At 48.6% G+C, this 25,235-nt stretch overlaps 1 non-coding gene and 1 pseudogene across 1 annotated transcript; both read left to right on the top strand.

Moving 5' to 3' along the window:
• LOC146187408 (uncharacterized) overlaps positions 1 to 13,063 on the top strand; it is a 90,353-nt pseudogene extending 77,290 nt beyond the window's left edge.
• Positions 9,420 to 9,492, top strand: TRNAL-CAA (transfer RNA leucine (anticodon CAA)). The gene has a single exon. It is a non-coding gene; the product is annotated as a tRNA-Leu (tRNA).
• Positions 13,064 to 25,235: the final 12,172 nt, after the last annotated feature.

Raw genomic sequence — 25,235 nt, 5'->3', positions numbered from 1 at the left:
GCCTTATACCACTCCCGTAGCGTGCGCTGAGCAGGCAAAGCATTGTTGAACTTAGCTATTACATATTGATATGCAGCCGGAGAATAAAAGTTTAGAGTCAGTGCAAAAGCACGTAGTTCTGTAGGATATTTCTTGCTTGATTTCTCCATGGATCTGCCAAGTAGTTGCTGTATGTCGGGACAAAAAGAGCTTTCAGAAACCTCAAGGCCATTTTCTGACAATAGCTTTGTTTCTCTGAGCTTCTTGACCAATTCGCGGGAAGTACTAAACCGCATCGCTAATCTTCGTTTTGTCTGGCGCAAAGTCTTCACCTTTATTCTCAGCTGCTTCAGGTATTGTTCTGCTTTTCTGACGTTTTGTCGATACCAAGCTTTGCTTGGTGACATCACTTGAGCTGGAAGATACACTTCCTCCACTTCATCTGCAGGGTCCTCTGCGGGTGCCTCGCTGATCTCCGGCCTTGTTTCAGGCACAGTTCGGCACTTGGTAAAGTCATATTTTCTCTTTCACTGTTAAAAAAAGAAAGCGAAGCAGTCAGTAAAAGCTGTTGGCTGTCAAACATCATTTACATTGAGTCGCAAAGCTATATATCGACGGAAATATAGAAATCGCTAATATAAAGTAAATCTGAGAAAATACGAAAGATGCTAGGAACGCTACCAGGCCGCAGTCTGGTTGTGTGCCGGGTCTTGTCAAAGCAATCAGCCTCAAAGTGCGCTGAGCAAATGCGGTCGCCGCCCTTGGGCGCCCAGCCATCCCGCCGTACCACACGCTGCCATGCACCATGCAAACTGGAGTCCTTAGGAAACCTATGTGAAAGCATGATAAAATGGTTCAGAACATGCTCTAAATAGCGAATTAAAGAGCTTAACGAGAGCTATCTAATCTGCACAGCACAGATGCTATCATACGTTGGAGTACGGTGTCGCGAGCGACGGACCGTAATGCAAGGATGTTAAACTTACAAGTGAAACGTTATCCTCGATGCCTTGACACGATTCGTGCAGCCATATGCGACGCAGGACCCCACCATGACCGATGCAGGCAGTTGCAGTTCAAAGAAAAAAAAAAGTGCGCTAGCAGAACTGTAAGGAAACTCCATGCATCGCTATGCAGCACGCCGCACGCTACACGTTCCGGCTGTTTTCTGCCCTGCTACGATGGTTTCGCAGCGCCGCACGGTGGCTTCACTTTTACAGCGCCCCCTCCACTTCAGAAGTTTTATTATAACCTCCTTGGTTGTAGGCCGTCATTGCTCCCACCACCGCTTAGGTGGTGGGAGCAATGGTGGGAGTCGAGTTCTTTTAGCGCGGCGCCAAAAAATGCACGCTGCCTTGATAACGCTAGATATAGCCAAAGCCTATGATAGCGTTGAGCATAGCATTCTATTGCAAAAATTAAAATCTCTTCAGTTTCCACATTATTTAGTAGCCTGGATATCTGAATTCCTCCAAAACCGAGAGTTTTACTGTGCATTAAATGGCGTCCATTCTGGCAGATATAAGCAAGCCAGGGGAGTGCCGCAAGGAGCAGTCCTTTCACCAGTCCTTTTCAATATACTACTCAGCTCAATACCTGTTAATCATGACGTTCGCACTTACGTATATGCTGATGATATTGCGTTTTTTGCAACTGCATCAGATATTCAATCCCTTCATCTCCACTTGCAAACGTACATAAACTCTATTGAGAATTGGTTGTGTGGCTTGCGTCTCACATTAAATGCCAACAAAAGCGCAGTCCTCGTATTTAATATAAAAGATTCTGTAAGTCTGTCTGTAATGTATCAGCAACAAATAATACCACAGGTTAAATCATTAAAGTATTTAGGGGTCACTTATGATGATAATCTTTCATGGCAGCCCCACATTAACCATATTGCTACGAAAGGGGCTCGGGCCGTGGGCATGTTGCGCCGAATTAGTCGTCCCAGGTCTGGAATGCGGAGAGATGTCCTTTTAATGATTTCTGTTATGTATGTGCGTCCAATTTTAGAGTTCGGTTCAGTCTTGTTTTCTGGATCAGCAGCTTATAAAATTCGACCGCTTGTTCTTTTGGAGCGAGAAGCGCTTCGTTTGTGTATGGGACTTCCAAAATTTGTTGCCAACAATGTGCTCTACCTTGAAGCCCGGATTCCACCCTTGATATATAGATTACAAATTCTAACCGTTCAGACGTATTTAAGGATATATGAATCAGAGTTTCACCGATCTATGTCTATTTTTTGCTGTCAACCGACCTCCTTTTTCGGTGTCCATTGGTCTAAATTTCGCACCCCGCAGGTTGTTATGGTCAAAAATTTGCTGGACCCCTTAAATGTTTCCCTTCCTAGTATTCTACCCATACAAACCATCGGTTCATCTATTAAAATTGTCTTTGACGACATATTCCCGAATAATGCTAAAAACTTATCATCCGTTATTCTAAACGGATTATTAGAAGATCATTTAAGAAGTCTTTCTGCTAGTTTAGTTGTAGCTACTGACGCATCTCAAAGTAATGAAAAGGCGGGAGTGGGTATATATTGTCCACATTTAGACTGGTCTCTTTCTGTCCGGCTTCCGGACTTCACCCCAATTTTTGAGGCGGAGTTTCTGGCGGTGGTACTCGCTCTACGTAAATTAGACTCCTCTTTTTCTAAAGTGGCAGTAATTTCCGACTCTCTATCCTTGTGTTCATCTCTCTCTTCGTCGGTGGATTCTGCAATAGTAAAAACCTTTGTCTCCCTGATCCCAAAACATTTGAAAATTGTACATATGGTATGGGTACCAGGCCACAGCAATGTGGATTTAAATGAATATGCTGACAATTTAGCAAAAGAGTCCCTTAATGGCCCCGTATTATCTATCCTTCCGGCGACCGCGTACATCACCGCAGCGAGGTTTCGAAGAAACGTTCTATTAAATATGAAAAACGGACATCTTTTAAGATCTCAGGACTACGTGCATCTAAATTATTCTTGGAATAGAAAATTATGTCATTCACGGCAACTTGAGATTTCAATAACAAGGCTGCGATGCCGCATCCCACCTTTAAATTTCTATCTTCACAGGTCTGGTTTGGCAATGTCTCCCGTCTGCGCATTTTGCGGTGAACAAGAAACATTAGATCACTTTTTATTGTTTTGCCGCCGCTTTACTACGCTGAGAAAACAGTTGATGGAAAGGCCATTGCAACAGCTGGGCCTTAGTTTAAGCAGCCCGACATTGTTATCATTTGGCGCCACCATCCTTGGGCACAGTCACAGGTCTAATTTTACCGCCATGCAAAATTTTTTACTGCACTCAAATCGTTTTCCTTGCTAAATATTTAAACATCACTTGTCCTACAAATACAGTGTCAATCTCCCGTGAGTGTTACCACTTTTCATATTATATTTCACTTATTTCCCATTTTGTTTCGTTTCCTCTACCCCTCAAATTATTATTAATATATATATATATATATTTCTTTTTATGCAAGTATATTAAAAAAAAAATTCTTTGCTACCCAATTCTTGGCCGATCCCCCTCTGTGGGTATGTGCCATAAGTTATTTGGACAACAACAACAACAACAACAAATCCCCCCGACAAAAGAGCGGCCACCCTCGTCGCTGATTACAGGGATGAGGGACGACGGGCATAGGGCTTCATGCGCGAGACGTGGACGATCTCTTCGGAGCGACGACGTCGATCTGCGACGGTGTGCGAGGGAATAACACGATAGTTCACCGGAGACGTTTGTTGGAGTACTGTATAAGGGCCAATGTAACGATGGAGAAACTTCTCACACAGGCCAGGAATGCGGATTGGTGTCCACAGAAGAACTTCATCACCGGAGTAAAAGGAGGGAGTTCGATGGCGTTGATCATACAGGGCTTTGCTTTCTTGTTGAGCATCTTCAGTGTTCAAACGGGCAAGTTGGCGACACTGGGCCATACGAGTGGCAAACTCTTCGCCCAGAGATTCAGACGTAGAGGGAGCAGAGAAGAAAGTAGTGTCCAGTACTGTCGATGGTTGACGGCCATAAACTAAAAAGAAAGGGCTATAACCAGTAGTGCGCTGAACAGCGGAATTGTAGGCGTAGGTGACGAAAGGTAAAACGTTGTCCCAGTTCCGGTGATCAGGAGCGATATACATGGATATCATGTCGGACAAAGTGCGATGAAACCGCTCGATGAGTCCGTTGGTCTGAGGGTGGTAGCTAGAAGTCTTATGGACGGTGTTGGCTGCGCGCAGTACTTCCTCAAGGACTTGAGAAAGAAATGTCTTTCCACGGTCGCTAATGAGAATACGAGGAGCACCATGACGCAAAACTATCGCACGCAGGAAAAAATCGGCGACTTCAGAGGCGGCACCGGAGCGAAGAGGTGCGGTTTCAGCGTACCGCGTTAGATGGTCGATGGCAGTGACAACAAAACGGTTGCCGTCTGACGTCAAAGGGAGATGACCAAACAAGTCAATGGCGACCGTGTCAAAAGGCACAGATGGGCAAGGTAGAGGTTGCAGTAGGCCAGCAGGAGGGGATGTTGAACGCTTGCGCTGCTGGCAAGACGGACATGATGAAATGTATTTGGCGGCGCTGGCAGAAAGCCCAGGCCAGAAGTAGCGGCTCTTGATACGGTCGTAAGTTTTAATGTGGCCTAAATGTCCAACAGTGGGGTCGTCGTGGTAAGCCTCCATAATTTTAAAACGAAGGGAACGAGGGGCAACGGGTACCCAGCGTTGACTCGTAGGGTGATAAACGTCGCGGTAAAGTGTTCCATGGTGAAATCGGAACCGATGAAGCTGACGGCGCAAGCGACGGTTTGGGACAACTGATTCTCCACGGAGGCGAGCGATGATTGTGCGGCAGTAAGGGTCAGTCAGCTGCAGGGACGAGAAATCAGCATTGTTCTCGAGTGGAGCTGTAGCGATGGGTGCAACATTCAGGTGGCCAGCAGAAGGCTGACTCGGATGGCAGCAGGGAGAGGAGACCGTATGTGGGGCCGCGTCAGTAGGTAGCAATGGGCAGCGGGAGAGGGCGTCAGCGTCGAGGTGTTTTCGCCCAGATTTATAAGTGATGGTGAAGGTGCATTCTTGAAGACGTAGCACCCAGCGACCCAGTCGACCCGATAAGTTCTTCAGCGATGACAGCCAACAGAGTGCGTGATGGTCTGTGACAATGGTGAAGTGGCGGCCATACAAATAAGGTCGAAATTTTTAAACCGACCAAACAACGACGAGGCACTCTTGCTCGGTAATAGTATAGTTACGCTCAGCTGCAGTAAGCGTACGACTGGCGTATGCGACGACTTGCTCTTCAGACACTGCGTTGCGTTGCAAGAGAACCGCGCCAATACCGTGGCCACTGGCGTCTGTGTGAAGTATGGTGGGCGCGTCAGCGTCAAAATGGCGAATCACAGGGGTGGAAGTGAGTGCCTGCTTGAGAGCTTTGAAGGCGTCTTCACATTCAGTGGACCAGGTGTAAAACACTTGGGAAGACACGAGCTTGTGTAACGGGGCAGCAATTGTTGCAAAGTTCCGAATAAAACGGCGGAAGTAGGAGGCTAAGCTAAGGAAGCTGCGAAGGTCTTTCTGACGTTGGGGCCGAGGAAAATTAACGACAGCCGTAATTTTTTCGGGATCAGGCTGGATTCCTGCCTTACTGACGACATGGCCGAGTACTTTGATGGTCTTACTGGCAAAGTGGCACTTCTTGGTATTCAGCTGAAGCCCCGCCTGGGCAAGGGACGTGAGGACATAAGTGAGACGCTGTAAGTGCTGAGCGAAGTTTGACGAGAAGACAATGATGTCGTCGAGATAACATAGGCATGTTTTCCATTTCATGCTGCGAAGCACGGTATCAATCATGCGCTCAAAGGTGGCCGGCGCATTGCAGTCCGAAAGGCATCACGTTAAATTCGTAGAGACCGTTGGGGGTAGAAAAGGCAGTCTTGTCCTTGTCTGCATCGTGCATAGGCATTTGCCAGTATCCCGAGCGGAGGTCGAGACTGGAGAAATACTCAGCGCCTTGGAGACAGTCTAATGCGTCATCAATACGAGGCAAAGGGTAAACATCCTTGCGCGTGATCTTGTTAAGTGCCCGGTAATCCACGCAGAAGCGGACTGAACCATCTTTTTTGCGAACGAGGACCACAGGTGAGGGCCAAGAGCTTGTGGATGGTCGGATGGCATTTCGAGCAAGCATGTCAGCAACTTGCTCCTCAATGACTTTGCGTTCTGCTGCTGAAACGGGATACGGCCTTCGTCGAACAATAGCAGAGCCGTCCGTCTCTATGCGATGAGAGGTGACGGAGGTCTTCCCCAACGCTGAGGCGCACACATCAAAAGACTCTCGGTGCCGCAGGAGGACGTCTAGCAGAGCTGTGGACTGCTCGGATGTAAGGTCAGGGCTGATGGCGGCTGCGAGCGCAGAGGATGTCGGAAATGGAGGCTTGGCAGGAGGCGGTGGTGCATTGGAAAGTGTGTTGAGGGGAACGGGATCGCAGTCAAAAATAAACCCAACTGTGGCTCCTCTGGGTAGTAAGAACGGCTGGAGAGTTGTATTAAGGGCCGCAACGACCGCGCAACCGCGGGTGAAGGAGGTGAGGCACGAGGCAAAAGCTAGGCCGTCGGAGGTCCATCGAGGAGCGGGCATAACGAAGGCTTCGCCATCGAGAGGGTAGTCTAATGCCACGATGATCAGCTGCTCGCGTCCTGGGGGCAAAACGAAATCAACTGCTAAGAACACGTGTGGTGGTGAGCAATCAGAAGTCGGTAATATATCGGGGTCCGCAAGATGAATAAGGCGCTCACGGCAAGAGATGAGGGCGGACGCCGACGATAAGAAATCCCACCCCATGATCATGAGATGAACGCACGTGGGGAGCACAATAAATTCAATATGATGCCGCTGGTTATCGATGAGGACACGTGCTGTGCATTGGCCGGTGGGTTTCATAAGAGTTCCATTAGCTCCACGACGTGGCGGACCGATGTATGGCGTTATAACTTTGTGCAGATGAGAACACAGAGAGAAATGCATGACGGAATAAGCGGCGCCGGTGTCGATGAGGGCCTCAACGTACAATCCTTCAACAATCACTACTAACATATTCGACGGTCGCCCAGGAGGAATTGTAGATTTCGAACTCGAAGCAGCTTTCTCTCCAAAAACTGCTTCGGTTAGTTTTCCGTTATAGATTGGAAGGGTTGCGAGGCAGGACGAAGCGGTGACGTGCGGCGAAAAGGCGAAGGGGATCGGCGTCGGGAAGGACGCGAGGGCCGTGAAACATTGGTGGAATTCGGAGGAGAGGAAGAACGCCGGTAAAAGTCTGAGTAGGGCAGTGCAGAATCATCAGGCTGGCGCACGCGGGAACGTTCAAAGGGAGCATAACCCCGTTGCTCGTCTTGTTGGCGGCGGCGACAGACACGGGCAATGTGGCCACGTATCCCACAATAGTAGCACACAGGGCGGGAGGGGCGCCAGACTGTAACAGGACGGTGCACTGTAGGATATGGTGTCATGGCAGCGACGTGACCGCACACGGGTGCCGAACAAGTCAAGGAAGGCGGAGTGGGTTGACGTGAAGTAATCTCGGCATAGGTTGGCAAGGAATGTTGGGCGGCATTGGGAGGCGGCAAGGGAGGTTGGGATGCAATGGGAGGTGGGGTAGGTGCCACAGTTCAGTTGAAATTCGTTAGTTCATCTTTGATGATGCTGCGCAAATTCACCGTTGCTGGCGGAAGAGTTGGAGATATTGCAGAGGGGTTGGTGAGGCCGTAGACCTCCTCTCGGATCATGGTGCGGATTAGGGACCGCAAATTTCCATCTATGAGGGAGCCACCATCACTGGGGTCTTGCACGAGGCGGCAGGACTGTAGCTGGTCCAGACGTTGACATGTGGATGTGATGTCAGATACGGACGACGGGTTTTAAACACGAAGGCATTGATAGCAGCAGTGTTGATGCCCTTAATTAAGTGGCGAACACGCTCAGATTCAGGCATAGCAGCGTCGACACGGCGACAAAGGGCCAGAACGTCCTCGATATACGACGTATAGGACTCGCCGGGCTGCTGGAGACGAGCTTCAAGTTTTTTCTTTGCCTGCTCTGAGCGACCAGCCGGAGTGCCGAAAATTTTCTTTAGCTGGTCCGTGAATGTACGCCAGTCAGCGAGTCAGGAACCAGGTTTTGGCGACGTCAGCCAAGTAGAAGACGACGTTGAGCAGCTTATGAGCGTCATCCCAGCGGTTAAATGCCCTGACCCTGTTGTAGTTGTCGAGCCAGTCGTCGACATCTTCACCGCGAAGGCCAGCAAAGATTTGGGGATCGCGCTGGCGGCTGGTGACAGTCCAGGCAGGGGCAGCCGCAGTAGGAGGAGGAGACGCCGGGGGTGAGCGAGCACCGTTGCCCTCATCCATAGCACAGGGCCGTTGACGCAAGCGAAATCCTGACCGGAGCTCCAGGGAGAACGGTAGGTGGGTCTAAAGCGAGAGGTGCGGAATACGGATCGCACCTCCGCCACTTGTAGGACAGCACTTGCACAAAACGTCTGTTCTATTCCAGAACCAGCTGGCACACAGCGCGCAACGCTCCGAGCAGCAGTCAGCGATGATGATGATTTATATATATATATATATATATATATATAGAGAGAGAGAGAGAGAGAGAGAGAGAAAGTGAGGGTTCTCGTTATAATACATGAAGGAAAGAAGCCAACAGTCGGCGATGCCAAGGAAAGCGTTGGGGATTGTACTTAATGCCTTTTTTTATTTTTGCTTCGGTAATCACATAAATTAGTAGTGTAATCTGTTTAGGGGAGAGATAAACGCAAAGTAGAGGGAAAAACAACATGCCGATGGTGGGGACCAAACCTACGACCTCCGAATATCGCTGGTGAACACTCTCAAGGTTCGTATACAGACAATAATACCCAAGAAAGTAGCAGGTGGGACAGCGGCCGATGTAACTCAGTTGGAAGAGCACCGGACGCAATATTCGGAGGTCATGGGTTCGGTCCCCACCATCGGCACGTTGTTTTTCCTTCTACTTTGTGTTTATCTCTCCCCTAATCAGATTACACAACTAATGTATGTGATTACCGAAGTAAAAACTAAAACAAAAGACATAAAGTACAATCTCCAATGCTTTCCTTGGCTTCGCCGACTTTTGGCTTCTTTCCTTCAGTTATTATAACGGGTACCCTCATTTTCTCTTCATTTATCATCTTGTAGCCTACGGGGGTCTCGGTTCTGGCAGTCTTGAAGCCGTAGGTAGCGTAAGAGGGTTCCAGCACAGCTTTCGCCCTCGCTCTTGATCACGTTCTACGTGACGCTGGCGGTAACACAGGACGTTCCACGTCCACCGCTATGGTTGATGGTGGCGCTGGTGAACACTCTCAAGGTTCGTATACAGACAACATTATTACCCAAGAAAGTAGCAGGTGGGACAGCGGCCGATGTAGCTCAGTTGGAAGAGCACCGGACGCAATATTCGGAGGTCGTGGGTTCGGTCCCCACCATCGGCACGTTGTTTTTCCTTCTACTTTGTGTTTATCTCTCCCCTAATCAGATTACACAACTAATGTATGTGATTACCGAAGTAAAAACTAAAACAAAAGACAAAGTACAATCTCCAATGCTTTCCTTGGCTTCGCCGACTTTTGGCTTCTTTCCTTCAGGTATTATAACGGGTACCCTCATTTTCGCTTCATTTATCTGCTTGTAGCCTACGGGGGTCTCGGTTCTGGCAGTCTTGAAGCCGTAGGTAGCGTAAGAGGGTTCTAGCACAGCTTTCGCCCTCGCTCTTGATCACGTTCTACGTGACGCTAGCGGTAACACAGGACGTTCCAGGTCTACCGCTATTGTTGCGGGCGGCGCTGGTGAACACTCTCAAGGTTCGTATACAGACAACATTAATACCCAAGTAGCAGGTGGGACAGCGACCGATGTAGCTGAGTTCAAAGAGCATCGGATTCGTGGGTTCGGTCCCCACCATCGGCACATTGTTTTTCCTTCTACTTTGTGTTTATCTCTCCCCTAATCAGATTACACTATTAATTTATCTGATTAACGAAGTAAAAATAACAAAAAGACATAAAGTACAATCCTCAATGCTTTCCTTGGCATCACCGACTGTTCGCTTCTTTCCTTCACACACACACACATATATATATATATATATATATATATATATATATATATATATATATATATATATATATATATATATATTGCCGAAGACGATATCGGAGTGAAAACGACAAAGCGAACGAACCTCGGGCTGTCGTTGTGAACGCTGGCCTTTGTAGCTGCTACGAAACAACAAATATATTGCTCTCAACCCATCTGAACCGCTTCATTACACGTGGTGGAGGTTTCGCCTGTTCCAACCTGTAGCTCCGCAGTCGCACCTTGCCCGGCTCTACCATCATGACAGATGCCTCGGCCTAGTCTGGCCCGCTTGTTCCCAGCGCTCTCATCTGTCCGGGACCAGTGCGGCAGCGCGACCGACCCATATTCACCGGCACGGACGACACCGACGTCGATACGAGCGTGTGAGTGCTTACAATAAGTGGGATGACCAGGTTAAGATCACCAACGTCATGTTCTATTGAATTGGTGTCGCCAGCTTGTAGTTCCGAAACCACGACGCCAATAATTCAACCTGGGCAACACTCAAAACTAGTCTCACGGCGGTTTTCGGCCGCCCCGCTGTTCGGAAACTTCGCGCCGAACAACGGTTGGATCCTCTCGTCCAACAGAAAGGCGAAAATTTCACAAGCTACATTGAGGATGTTGTCGACCCGTGTAAACGTCTTGATCCATCTATGACTGAAGCACAGAAGATCAAGCATATCCACAAAGGAATTGAATTAGACGCCTTCCACACGGTCGCCGCCAAATCTCCCCAAACCGTTTCTGATGTCATTTCTTTGTGCCAGAGTTATGACAAGCTCCGCAAACAGCGTCTTATGGCGCGCCGTGCCCTTTTCTACGATGAAACAATATTGACATTGGAGATTCCTGGTGCTCCTTAGAGTCACTAAGCGCTTCTCCAGCAAATAAAACAGTTTGTGCGGGAAGAGGTGGCTCGACAGTGGTCCCTGGCTACCTGCCGGCCCAATTCATCTCGGTCGCCTCCTCTACAGCGCGTCATCCAGGAACAAGTCGGCGAGATCTTGCCAAGCACCAACCCACCCTCTATAGTGGCCGCTCGGCTAACGTACGCCGACAGCGCAAGCCGCCCACCTCCCGAAACGCCAACGTACGCTCCCCCAAACCGCGCCTTCAATCGCCGGCTTCCCGTGCATCCAGTGCCACCTATGCAGCCTGCTCGGCCTTGCACCTGTCCTCGCAATCCGAATTCGAGGCGCACACATGATAACCGCCCGATATGCTACGGCTGCAGTGCAGCTGGCCATGTGGCACGGTTGTGCCGGGCACGTGGATCCTGTTTTTATGACTACAGGCACGCTCCAGCCTACGACGTACCTTTTTCCGAAACTGAGGCCGGTCGTCCGCCTTCGCATGACTCTCCGACACGTTCCGATTCATATGCCCACCGGTCGCCATCTCCCCGCCGTCGGCCCCGTTCTCCTATGACCCGCCGATCACCACCTCTTCATCCGGAAAACTAGGCGCCGCAGTTCCGGAGGCAAGAACTGCGCCCTGAGTACTGTGGCAAGCCCTGTAAACAATATTGAGGTTTTCGTCGAAGGCGTTGCTGTTGATGCGCTTGTTGACACTGGTTCTGCGGTGTCCGTGATTAGTTGCAACCTGTGCCGCAAACTTAGAAAAGTGACGACGCCGACTCCCGATATTACATTGCGAACCGTGAGCGCCGAAAAGATTCGACCAGTTGCTTCATGAAATTATCCTTGGATGGGACCTTGTGTCCAAGCATCATGCCACCAATCGACTGCGCACGTGCTCACATTGATTCGTTGCCGTTTTGTGACACTCTCGTAGACAGAAACCCTGCTCCATCTGCGCCCATTTTCGCTGCCGACGACATCGCTGTCTCTGCTTCCTCTTCTGTTCTTGTGCCTGTGAAATGTGATGCCATCAATGACGCTACAGTAATGTACACATCGTCCGTTCGTAGTGCTCATCGCAAATATGTGCTGCTCCCGCATGTCGTGCTAAACATTTCTGGTGGTATTAGCGATCTGTACGTCACCAATCCGTTGCCTTTTCCAACAACGTTACTTTGAGGAGAATCGCTTGGCACAGTCGATATCATTAATCCCGCCTACGCCTCTAGTGTTATTGCAGACCCTACAGTGCATCAAATTACCGCTCTAACCCCTCCCATTGGAGTCAGCGACTCGACCACATTTCTTATTTTCCACCTTTCTGTCAACGCATCGTTGCCGCCTACCTAGTGCGACGAGCTCGGTTACCTTGCTTCAATGATTCAGCGCCTCCTTCGAATCTCACCAAACTTCGTTTTGACGTGTACAACCGCGGTTCGCCATCATATCAAACCAAATGAAATGAAATTTTTTTTCCAGCAAGTGGATGGTCACGTGTGTTAAAAGCTGTACAAACAGATTGACAAAGACCCAGGACACAACATAGCAGGAGAAAACAGCAAATTCCAGGAGTTCATTAATAATGTTATGGTGGCATCCAAAAGTGTTATACAATGCATACGTCACTGCAGCACGATATAAAAACAAAAAATAAAACGTTGTTCAATAATGAAATCAATTAAAAAAGCTCCACAAGGCAGAAAGTTCGAAGGCGAACATAATATTTAAAGAAAGAATACATATCGACACCTGCCTCCACGCACCACTGCGCCAGCGCCCCTACCGAGTATCAGCCACTGAACGCCGCGTCATCGATGACCAAGTGAGTGACATGCTCGAGCGCGGAGTGATCCAGCCTTCTGACAGCCCGTGGCCTTCACCCGTAGTTCTAGTAAAGAAAAAGGACGGCTCCATACGGGTCTGCGTCGACTACCGCCAGCTCAACAAGATCACTCAGAAGGACGTGTACCCTCTCCCACGCATCGACGACGCCCTTGACTGCTTACAGGGAACTGAATACTTTTCTTCGCTGGACCTCCGCTCTGGTATTGGCAGGTGCTAATGGCTGGAGCCGACCGCAAGAAAACCGCATTCATAACGACAGATGGTCTATATGAATTGCCCCCTCTCGCCTCTACTCTTTGATATGTACATAGAACCCCTCTGCCTCAATATCATCGGGACTTGCTATATCAAAGGCTTCAAACTACAGCAAGCCGAGGTCAAACTCCTTGCAGATGCCAACGACGTTGCGGTTTTCTGTGTTGACTATGAGAGCATTTTGAAAACTGTGGATATTGTGAAGCGTTTCTGCGCTGCCAGCGGAAGTGCTGTCAATTGGGCTAAGTGCCTTGGATTTTGGTATGGTACTTGGCCAGAGACCCCTGGTACTTTCGCCAACACGCAATGGCTTAGTACACCCGCGAAGTACGTAGGCGTTCCGTTAGAGTTTTACCGCGACAGTGAGCCCTACTGGCGGAATCAAGTTGGGGAAATGCGTGATAGGACGGAGAGGGTGAAAGGTTGGGACTTGTCCATGTTCGCACGCAGCACTGAGTGCAATGTGTTTTTTGTTAGTAAATTGTGGTATGTGCTAAGTGTTCTGCACTGCTCGCGCGCTAATGTGCAAAAGTTTCACCGCATATTCGCTGTCTTTGTGTGGGGGTCGGTATGGGAGAGGACAAGCCGTACAAACCTCTTCCGTAGTGTTGGTAATGGAGGCCTTGGCTTGTCGCATTTATACCTGCGGCAGGTAGTTAATCGTTTCTGCTTCCTTCGAGACGTGAAGGACCCTTTTTTACGCACTGTGTTACAGATCAGATTAAGCAAACTCCTACCCGATTTTGTTGTTTCTACCGAAGCCGTAACAGCACGTGTTGTTGGTTTTCTCAGGGAGGTCGTGGCGGCCTGTAATTTCTTAAGTGCGCGATTCTCACGCGATTATTTAGCTGTAGTAAAGCGCAAAAAGTTGTACAAGGACCTTGCAGACGTAGTTTTTCCTGTACCACTGTATCGCACCATGTACAGTGCCAATCCCGGTAGCGACGTTTTAAAGCGAGTAAAGAGAATGCATGTGGCTCCAGGCGCAAAGTCTTTTTTCTTTAGGCTCCACACCGGAACCTTAGAGGTAAAACCCTGGATGGAGGAAAAGGGACTGTACGTTCCCTGGGGTGTGCATTGTTTTTTATGCAGAAAGCCCGAAACCATCGAGCACGTCTTCTTGGAGTGTTTGGGTGGCGTGTCCTTTTGGGACATACTGCAAAGAACACTGAAAAAAGACCTGCCACTAGACCCCCGAGGAATTCGTTTCCTAGCTGTGGAAAATGATGAAGTAATGCTGATGGGATTGCACTGTATATGGAAGGCCTGCATGGCAGCGCGACACGCCGACATTGATGCAAGGCCAGTACTTCTGCGAATCCGTTGCGGCGTTCGTGGCAACCCACAAGAATGTGTACCCGGTGCCCGAATGGGTATCGAGAATTGAGCCCCTTATGCACATGAAGAGTTTTTAGCCCCTTTACATCAGTCAAGGTTTGGCTGGAAGTTTTAGCCCATACCGACGCTATGTACATGTGTTCTTTCACTTTTGTTGTGTAGCGATGTATGTCTAAGCAGGAAAAAAATAAAAAGCTCGTGGCTGAGTGGTAGCGTCTCCGTCTTACACTCCGGAGACCTTGGTTCGATTCCCACCCAGCCCATCTTGGAAGTTGCTTTTTATTTATGAAGTGCATGCCGGGATCTATCGCTCACGGCCAACGCCGCCGACGCCGACGACAGCGGCTTTTCTGCGACACGAGCTCCTTAACGCTATCGCGTTAAAATGCACGGGCCGGCGACTGGCTCTTTGCTGGTGACGTCATCACACTACGACGAACGCGGAAGCTGCGCGCTGCTGCGCGTTGCTGCGGGCTTATTCTTGTTTCACTAGAATTGTGGTTGTTGCCGCATGCGAAAACATTCTTTGGTGTTTTAATTAATGTTTTAATAATTGGTTCATAGGAAAGGAAAGGCGCAGTAGCTGTCACACTTGTTTCTGTGGACACCTGAACCGCGCCGTTAGGGAAGGGAGGAAGGTAATACATAACTTTTGAGTCGGCTGCAATATCGCAAGTAGGCTGTATATTCGTGCAGCGGATTTTCTAAAGAAGGGTAAAGTTTCAGGAAACAGCACATAATCTAAATGAGTTCATGAAAAGCCACAAGCACTGCTTTTATTGTGCCAGTGTTACTATAACGCTACGGATATAAACATAGCTTCAGAAAGTCAGCTCTATAAACGCTGGGACATTTAAGTCTCTGTACTCGTTTTGGAAACAAATGGGAAGAAAGTTTCGCAATGATTTCATAGCACTCAAAACATGCAACTCTACGATCAGCAGTGGACTTTATTTTTGGCTCTAGAATTCATTTCAGCTCAATAAATACGTAAAATGTATCGAGTATGAAAGTATTTATTAAAAATACTCTCGAGAGGCACTTGTAGCTGGACCAGAAATATACATTGGGCAGTTTGGGAGTATGCTTGGTACTGCGTCAGGTCGAAGTCGTACCAGTTTCAGCTTAGCTTCAATCACTTTTCCTGTCTTCGCAACCACGTAACTTGTTTTGTCGACCACGTCCGCAGGCTTAATGGGACGCTCGCCGGCCTAGGATGTGAAATGAGACGTTAGAAGGATGCAATACCTGAAGGTAAAAAAAAACCAGCAGCCCTACCTTTTAAGGTTCTAATGATCGCAATTTAGTTTAAAGTCCACGCGCACTAAATATCAGAAATACTGTGTCTCTAAGTCACATTCACGTAGTATGGAATAAGGTTCGCACCATAGCTATGGACACTTTCTTTTTTAAGGCGGAAACCTTTAATGACTCATACTGTCGTGAACAAAGTGTGTCCCGCTTTTGCGGCAGCTGTCACTTGGCGTTCATCAGTGTGCGTTCAAGTGTGGAATTCAGATGCAGGAACGCTAGACAAGATGAGACTTCTGGAGGAAAGGCGTAGTATCCGTCGCACATTCTCCGACAAGTGTGCGTTTGGATGGTACGCCATCGTGATCCTGTCGCGTGGCGTTCCTTTGCGCGCGTTCAAGTGTGGGATTGCAGATGTCAGGAACGCTAGAAAAGGGGATTTCTCGGGCTTTCGCCTTCCACTACTTTACTTGCTCAAGTCCCTCGTTATTTTTAAGGTAAGTATCACGTACACATAATCTCGGAGTATCTATGTAGCGTTAATGATGCAAAGAAGTTGTCGATAACAAATAGTAAAGAGGAATATTTGCCTTACCACCGATCGCTTTCCTGGTGTGAAATCGGCACGATGGATGGCGTTTATCCACTGAGCCCTTCTCACATTGTCCGATGGGTACGTGAAGACTCTCACTGTATCCCCACCATCATAGTTTCCGCGGCACCACGGTACACAGCAATGTCCAGGCATTCTCAAAACGTGCACACTTGATGAAAACACTGCAGCATCAGCGCAGACCTGTCACCGCCACTCATCCAGTGATTATTTCTAAAAACAAATCAGCAAAACGTTTGCGACACACGTTGCACAAAGGCGAAATCTCACACTGCAGTTGGAGCATGAACAACACCACCTAGACAAACCACTGGCACCACTCGCACTTGCCTCCCGGATATGCGCGGAGACGGGAGACGACAAAAGAGCTCCGTCGTAGTGTGATGACGTAGGCGCGAGGAGGAGGTAGCTGGGTAATAACTTTATTAAAACAGAGGAGTTTGGGGCATGCATGCCCCTGGGCCCCCGCACGGCCCCACTACACTCAAACGTTCATGTTCCTGTGGTTCATGACGTCGGCAGCCCAGTTTGTGGCGATCTTCTGCCGAACCGGGTCCTCAGAGTGCAGCAGGGTCTCCCAGTCCTCCCAGGTGGTAAGCTGCTCTAGACCCCGCGGGGGAGGATCCGCCGGACGCAACGAAGACGAAGACGAAAGAAGAAAGAAGCAGCTCTTGGTGCTCCGGAATATTTGGTTTTATCGAGTCCCCAGGGTCTCGTTTGCAAGTGCGTTTGCTCGGAGGGCCCCTGTCGTCTTCCAGGGACCCTCCGGGGACCTCTACTGGCGTCCGTCCACGCTGCAGCGATACTTTGCAACCTTCAGGGCTCAGCTGGCAGCCTGGGTAGGCCTGACAGTTGCTCGAACAACCATGGCTGACACGGTTGCTGTTGCTGGCAACGCTAGCATCTTTGCTGATTCTACCGCGAACCCTCCAGCCACAGCGGACTTTTCCGACAGTAAGGCTGACCTTCCGGACGTTACTCCTTTCTTGCAAGATTCTGCCCCGGAAGTGAATGCTGATTGCCATGCGCATTCGCCTTCGGAGACGAGTTTGACTCATCTGACTACCTTACCTGGCTTCTCCCAGCATCCTGCAGCCATTGAGCCGTCCACAAATCTTGATGAATTTCCGCTGGGTTCCGACGCTGCCATTTTGAGGGCACACGAGCAGCTGATTTCTACGATCAACGCCAGCAAAAGTAAGATTGGCCCTGGAGTTCGCGCTGTTCTCGTCTCCCTGGCTTCGTCTCTTAATGCACAGGCAATGCACTTTTTTGGTTGTGCTGTACGGGACAGGGAGCGTATCCGTTCTTTACATGACCAAATAGGTTCTCGCGACCGGGAAATAGAAGCTCTTAAGGCCCACAACGCGGAGCTTTCTTGTAGGACATCTGCTTGCGAAGTTAATCCGCTGAGGACTGGACGTAATGCTTCTCGGAGCTTCGCAGCAACTTTGCGGGCCTCTCCAGATTCTGTGGCACCTCGCGAAGCAATTCGCAGATCCACGGATGGTATTCAGGACTTTATAAGGCCTCACGAGCATCATACTGTCGAACCTCACCAGATGGTCTTAACGTCTGCGGCCGCTACAAATCATGTGGGACAGGAAGTTGCAATTCTGCTCAAGGCATCAATAGACCCAGAATCCGAGGGGATTGGCGCTCTCACCCTCCGGCCCACGCGTCGTGCCTTGGTAGTAACTTCCAAGGACCCAGGAGACCTTGAGCGTTTGAGGGCAGCCATCATCCGCATTGAGGCCACCAATGCCTCAATTAAGGTCCGGGTTCCCTCGAGGAGGAACCCGCACGTTCGGCTATCAGGTGTTGACCCGGACGTCCTCCCGGATGATTTGGTGGCGGTCGTCAACCGCAGGAACCCCGGATTATGCCTCGACCCAGAAACATGCAAGGTCAGACTTTCTTTTACTCAGCGATCTGGGCAGCGAGTGCACATCATTGAGGTCGACCCTCCCGCCTTCTCCCGACTTCGCGCCGCACGTAGGGTCACGATCGGTTGGACTTCAGTAGAAGTCCAGGAGGATCTACATGTGCCTTTGTGTACCTTTTGTGCACAGTACGGTCATGCCCTTCGAGCTTGTACACAAAAAACTTCCCCGGATAAGGCGTGTTGTACTCGATGCTCCGGTTCGCACCCCCTTGCACAGTGTCCCAGATCGATTAAGGGCCCGAACGTAAAATGCGCCCCATGCGCACCGGCAGGCTGCCCTTGTGCCCATCGTGCTGGTGACGTCACCTGCACAATCTTACAGGATCGAGTGGCTCGAATACGGGCAAGAACCAACTATGGCTTTTAGGACCACGGCAACCCCTCGTCCCAACCTTAATGTTAATTTCTTACAAGTAAATTTGGATCACACACGCTGCGCGACTGCCCCCATGGTTAAATGCATTCAAGATAATGACATCACAGTAACTGCTGTCTGCGATCCATACATTACCCCTAAAAAAGAATTTGCAGGAATTCCCCCTTCATTTCATAAAATTTACTGTACTGAAAATCCTCGCTGCGTTGTATTGCTCCACAATCCTAATTTTGATGTTTTTCCTACTTTCATTTCACCTGAGCTTGTTGCCATTTTGTGTTCGACATCGACTTATCAATTGCTTTTCATAGCAGTATATATACCACCTCGCGCAGATATCGAAAGCTTTCTTGCTTTACTGGCAACTTGTGTACAGACTTCACCTACAGATAATATTATCATTTGTGGTGACTAACGCAAAAAATATCCTTTGGGGCGGAAGTGTTACGGACCTGAGAGGAACTCACGTTCAAGCATTTGCTGCATCCAATAACTTGGTTGTTATTAATGATCCAAATTCCTTGCCAACATATGAAACTCTGTACGCTTCAAGTTGGATTGACATCACATTGGCTTCCCCAAACTTACTAAGCAAGGCTTATTTTTGGGACGTTTTGCCAGATTCATCCCTTTCAGAACACAGATTTATTTCTTTTTCTTTCATTTCTCAACCTTCATCACAGTTTAAGAGGCTTACTAGAGCCAGCTCATGTCGCTTAACTTCCCAGTTAGCGTCTCTGAATTGGTTTCAGCATTTTTACAATCATCAGATCTATTCAGCGCCTACCCTTGATAGCGTCCTTTCAAAATTTAATCAGATATTTATCAAACTCTACAACGAAAACTTACGTTCTGTTAAATCTACATTTCCTGAGGGATCTGTTTGGTGGTCGGTTGATTTGCGCATCGAGCACTCACGTGTTCGGGCTCTTCGACGTCGTTTTCAACGTATTTCCGATCCTACACAGAGAATTTACCACCGCTCAATTTATTATAAAGCTCTTGCTGTCTATAGAGCTAACATCAGGCGCACACACGACAATTATGTAAAGGAACTTTGCTCAAATGCTACAAGGAAATTCCTTTTTGGCAAGCCATACAAGTATGCTTTTGGAAAGCTCAGGACTCCTTCAATAATTCCTATGCTGAGATACCCTGACGGTACCTATACAGAGACGTTTCAAGACACTATAAAGCTTCTGATGAATACGCATATCGCTGCGGACGATTCTTCTTTAGATCTACCTTTACATACTCACGTTAGGGATGATATTAAGCAGCCTTATAATAACTCAATCCAGGATCCACCGTTCACCCTCGAAGAAATTGAGGCTGTTATAACTTCAATGGATTTTACGTCTTCTGCTGGCCCCGATCTTATCTCTCCTCGTTTTGTCGTTTCCTTGTTTAATGCTCATCCCTTCTTCTTTCCCTCAATTTTCAATTCTTCTCTGTTTTTGGGTCACTTCCCTCAACCATGGAAAATAGGCAGAGTTATTTTTATTCCCAAACCCAACAGACCACCGGACCTTCCGAGCTCATACCGCCCGATTTGTATTAATTATTCGTTTGGTAAAGTACTCGAGCGCTTACTTTATGGTCGACTGTACTACAGTTTATCAAAAAATAACTTGCTTCACAGGAATCAGTATGGTTTCACTCACGGCTGGAATTCTGTCCAGGCCATTTATAAATTACGTGAATTATTACAGGACTACAAACAACAGAAGCACCCTGTGGTTTTAATTTCTCTGGACTTTAAAGGTGCATTTGATAGTGTTTGGCACCCTTTAATCTTGCGTTTTCTAAGGCAGCATCGATGTCCAAAAAATATATATTCCCTTTTAGCTTCCTTCTCAGATGACCGGCATTTAACATATCAATCTCCTTCTTGTTCTATTTCGGCTCCTTCAACTCTTGGTAGTCCGCAAGGTTCACCTCTTTCCCCATTACTTTGGAACATTGTCCTTTATGACCTCCTAAATATATCTCTCCCTTCCCCAATTCACATTCAGGCATATGCCGACGACACCATTATCCTTGTACCTGGTAAGACAAGTCGCGAGTTATCTACAAGGGCAACCAGCGTTCTGACTTTAGTCCAGCAATGGTGCACCGAAAATCGTGTTCAGTTAAACGCACAAAAATGCTCTTATGTTTTATTTCATAATGGAGTACCAGCATTAGATAAGCGTAAACCCACCATCAGTCTTGGATCTCACAGCCTTAAGTGCGAGCCAACTATCAAATTATTAGGGGTCGTTTTTGATTCGTACCTTACCTTTATTCCCCATGTAAATCACTTGCAAACTAAAACTTTGGCCTGTACCACTAAGCTCCTTAATTGGTTTAATTTACACTTTCGCGTTTCACCTTCTCATTTGCGTCAAATTTATCACCAAGTCATTCTCCCCTCGATTACATATGCTGCCCCTGCATGGTGGTATCACTGTCCTCTTTCTAGACTAAGAGATCGCGTCCTATCACTACAGCGAATACCACTCCTCGCTCTTACTGGCGCCTACGCTACCACGCGAACAGCCGCACTTTGCGTGCTTGCAAATGTTGTTCCGTTGCCTATTCATCTAGACCAGTTATGTGCCGAGTTCAAGCTTTTTACACTCCGGCAACCTATAGTTTATGGCAACGTTACATACAACCCTTCTAAAATACAGCCATTGTTCAATCCCTGGGCTGATCATCCCTCAATCAAGTTTAAATTTCATTTTATTAAACTCACCTACCAGGAAGCCATGTTTTGTTCTTCCCAACGCGCACTGCATATCTATACTGATGGGTCCTTCACACTTCACTCCGCGGGCGCAGCTTTTGTAGTACTTAAATCAACCCAAAACATACTATTTGTTCATCGCCTTTCTTTGCAGCCACCTTCCAGTGCGTATGAAGCGGAACTTGTAGCCTTTAATTCTGCGGTTGAATATGCTCTTAACAACCCTCCCACTACGCCTATTCATTTCTATACAGATTCTCTGTCTCTGCTCTCTGCCATCTCTTCAGTAAATTCGTTTAACCCCACAATTCTTACCATTAAAAAGAACCTGTCGCGCTTATCGTCTCTCGCTCAATTCATGTTATTCCATATCCGGGGCCACTCCGGCATTTATGGCAATGAGTTGACCGACCAAGCAGCTGGTAGCGCAGGACAGTACGGCTGTTTACATCCTTCTAATCTTTCAAAACGTTATGTCCGTTCACGCTTACATCGTTCTTCCCTTGTTTTGTGGAGCACATATTGGCGCGAAAATAATGGCGGCACAGAATTATTTAATTGGATACCCGATACCCTCAATATACCACGCATTTGTCCGCCCCGTAATGCGATTTCCTTTTTATTTTAAAAAAAGTACGTCTATCCTCCTCTTCACTTTGTTCCTGTCGCAAGATGTGTAATGACGTCCGTCACTACTTCCAAGACTGCTCTCTTACTGCACCTTTTGTTTCTCGCCTGAAGTCTTTTTGCTCATCAGATATAACAACGTCTTAATACCCGACGTTGCTTCGGAATCCTGTCGCTTGTGCAATTTTAATTCAAATGGTTAAACACATAAGCAGCACTATACCTGACTATTGTCGCTGACATCATTCTGTTAAGTAAACCATTTGCTTGTTATTTCGCATTCTTTAAATTATATGCCGCAGGGTTTATTTTTCTACGTATCTCCTCTGAAAGGTTACCTATGCGTTTTCTTTTTCTCTTTATTTCTGTCCTAATAAATTATATATATATATATATATATATATATATATATATATATATATATATATATATATATATATATATTGTAGTGAACTACACGAGGATATACGAAGACGAGGATTAAGTGGGCGAGAATATCACGAAGACGAGGATAAGGACGACGAAGTGCCGCTGCGCTTCTCGTGCTCGCTTGTGGAGACTGAGACTGGCTGTGTTCTTGTGTGGTTCGCCGTGAAACTTCGACAGGGCTATTATCCCTGTTAAAGCACAGTAAAAAACCCCTTTCACTTGGTGGAGGTGCTGGGCATTTCCTGCCGCCCTGGAGCTCCGCAGCCGCACACTCCCGACACAAGCAATGACCGACGCTACCACCCCCAGTCCAACCGGCCCCTCATCCGCGGTGTTCTGCGCTGGAGCTTTGCGCCAGCGTGATCCTCCTATCTTCAGCGGAACCGGCGACCATGACGTGGAAGACTGGCTGGCCTCATATGAGCGGGTCAGTATTCACAACCACTGGGACGACAACCAAAAACTTAACAACGTCATTTTCTACCTAACGGACGTTGCAAACCTATGGTTCCGCAACCACGAGGCCGATATCACATCGTGGTCTACTTTCAAGTCTAGTTTTGCCGATATTTTCGGCCGGCCTGCAGTGCGCAAGTTGCGCGCTGAGTAACGCCTGCGCGGCCGTGCACAGCTTCCTGGTGAGAATTTTACCAGCTATATTGAAGATGTCGTAGACCTGTGCAAGCGCGTGGACGCTTCAATGTCAGAGAGCACCAAGATTGATCACATTATGCAAGGAATTGATGATGGCGCGTTCCACATGCTTCTGGCTAAAAATGCAGCCACCGTCGTCGACGTTATCAACGCATGCCCCAACTTTGATGAATTACGCAAGCGCCGTAACATCACTCGCTCTTCGCTCTCAAACCCCGCGCCGCTTGCAGCTTTAACACCTGAAGCAGACCAGTCCACCTTGCTACCACAAATACAGCAGTTCGTTCGAGAAGAAGTTGCCCGTCAACTATCCCTCGTTCGCCAACGTCCTGACGCTCCCACTCCTTTAGTGCCAAAGCTGCAGCCAGTCATCCGCCAGCAAGTTGCGGAAGCACTCCCCACGCTTCCTGAAGCTCCTTCTGTTGCTCCTTTGACATACGTCGAAGCACCAGTCCAGTATAGCCAACCTGCTGTTCCAGCCCCTTTGACCTACGCGGCTGTGGATGCGCGGCCACCGCCTGAGCCGTCACAACCCATGCAGCCTGTTCTACGCCCTGCACCGCTTCCTCAAACGGCCCCGCTTCATCCGCCCACTGCGCGCTATTACAACCCTTGGCGTACTTCGGACAATCATCCTATTTGCTACTACTGTGGTTTCGCTGGACATGTGGCCCGCCGATGTCGTCGTCGCATGGCCGAGCCTGCGTCTTCTGATTACTCGCCACCGCTGCTTCGTTCTGCCCACTCTCCGCCTGCGTATGCCCCAGAACAGCGTTCATATACAACTCGTCATTCTCCTTCTCCGCGTCGCCGGTCACTGTCACCAATGCGCCGGCGCCCACCACCTGCTGACGAGGGAAACTAAGCTCCGCGGTTCCTGAGGCAAGAACTGCGTACTCTGCGAAAAGCTCAAGGCCTCATATTCCGCCCACGAACATTATAATGATTTCCATCGATGGTCTGTCCGTATATGCGCTGGTCGATACGGGTGCTGCTGTGTCAGTGATTCATGAGCAACTCTGCCGACGATTACGAAAAGTTACGACGTCATTTAACGGTTTGTCGCTCCGCACTGCCAGTGAAGAGAGGATTGCACCTTTAGCAGCATGTACAGCGCGTGTCGTCATTGAAGGTATTTTGTACACTGTCGAGATCGTAGTTTTGTCATCTTGTTCTCACGACGTGATCCTTGGATGGGACTTCTTGTCTAAAAATAACGCCGTGATCGATTGCACCCGAGCTGAAGTAGAATTTTCTGCACTGTGCGACGCACTGCCCGACGACAACCGTTCAGTGTGTCCTCAAAAGCTGACCATCGCTGAAGATGTCGACGTAGCACCAGAGGCTTGTACCCTTGTGCCTCTTTCGTGTCCTGCCGTGTCAGACGTTAGTGTTTTATTTACACCGTCTGCATCCTTCATCCACCGCAAGCACCTGCCGCTGCCATCTGCTGTTCTCGATATTCACGGTGGCTTCACGAAGCTACTCATCTACAATCCGTCCCCACGCCCGATTACTCTGCTACGTGGGGAATCTCCCGGTTCTATTCAACCAGCCCACGTTCTCTCTGACCTGGATGCCTCCGAGACCTACCGCAGTAACTACATTGATGCTCTGCAGTCCGATTCGACGCCTGATTCGTGCCAGACGACTTCTTCCGAACCGCCATCGATGACGCTCTTCCTTCCACCTACCGGACTCAGCTCGTGGCCTTTTACAGACATTTCGCTTCGCTTTCGACGCCGCCCACACACCTCTCGGCCGCACTTCCACAGTCGCGCATTACATTCAGACCGGCTCTAACTCACCTTTTCGACAGCGCCCCTATCGTGTGTCAGTGGCAGAGCGTCGCGTGATCAATGAACAAGTTTAGGACATGCTACAACGTGGTGTAATTCGTCCATCACAAAGCCCCTGGTCTTCACCAGTGGTGCTAGTGAAAAAGAAAGATGGCTCGTTTCGCTTTTGTATTGATTACTGGCGCCTCAACAAAATTACCCACAAGGACAATTACCCCCTTCCGCGTATAGACGACGCTCTTGATTGCCTCCAAGGAGCCGAGTACTTTTCATCTCTTGATTTACGTTCAGGTTACTGGCAAGTACCAATGGCCGCCTGTGACAGAGAGAAGACCGCATTTGTGACGCCGGATGGCCTCTATGAATTTAAT

Source organism: Amblyomma maculatum, chromosome 6 (assembly GCF_055883805.1).
Source record: "Amblyomma maculatum isolate TAMU_Amacu chromosome 6, ASM5588380v1, whole genome shotgun sequence".
Taxonomy (NCBI): Eukaryota; Metazoa; Arthropoda; class Arachnida; order Ixodida; family Ixodidae; genus Amblyomma; species Amblyomma maculatum.
Note: the sequence above shows the minus strand (reverse complement) of the source record. Positions and strands in the feature narration are given on the sequence as shown.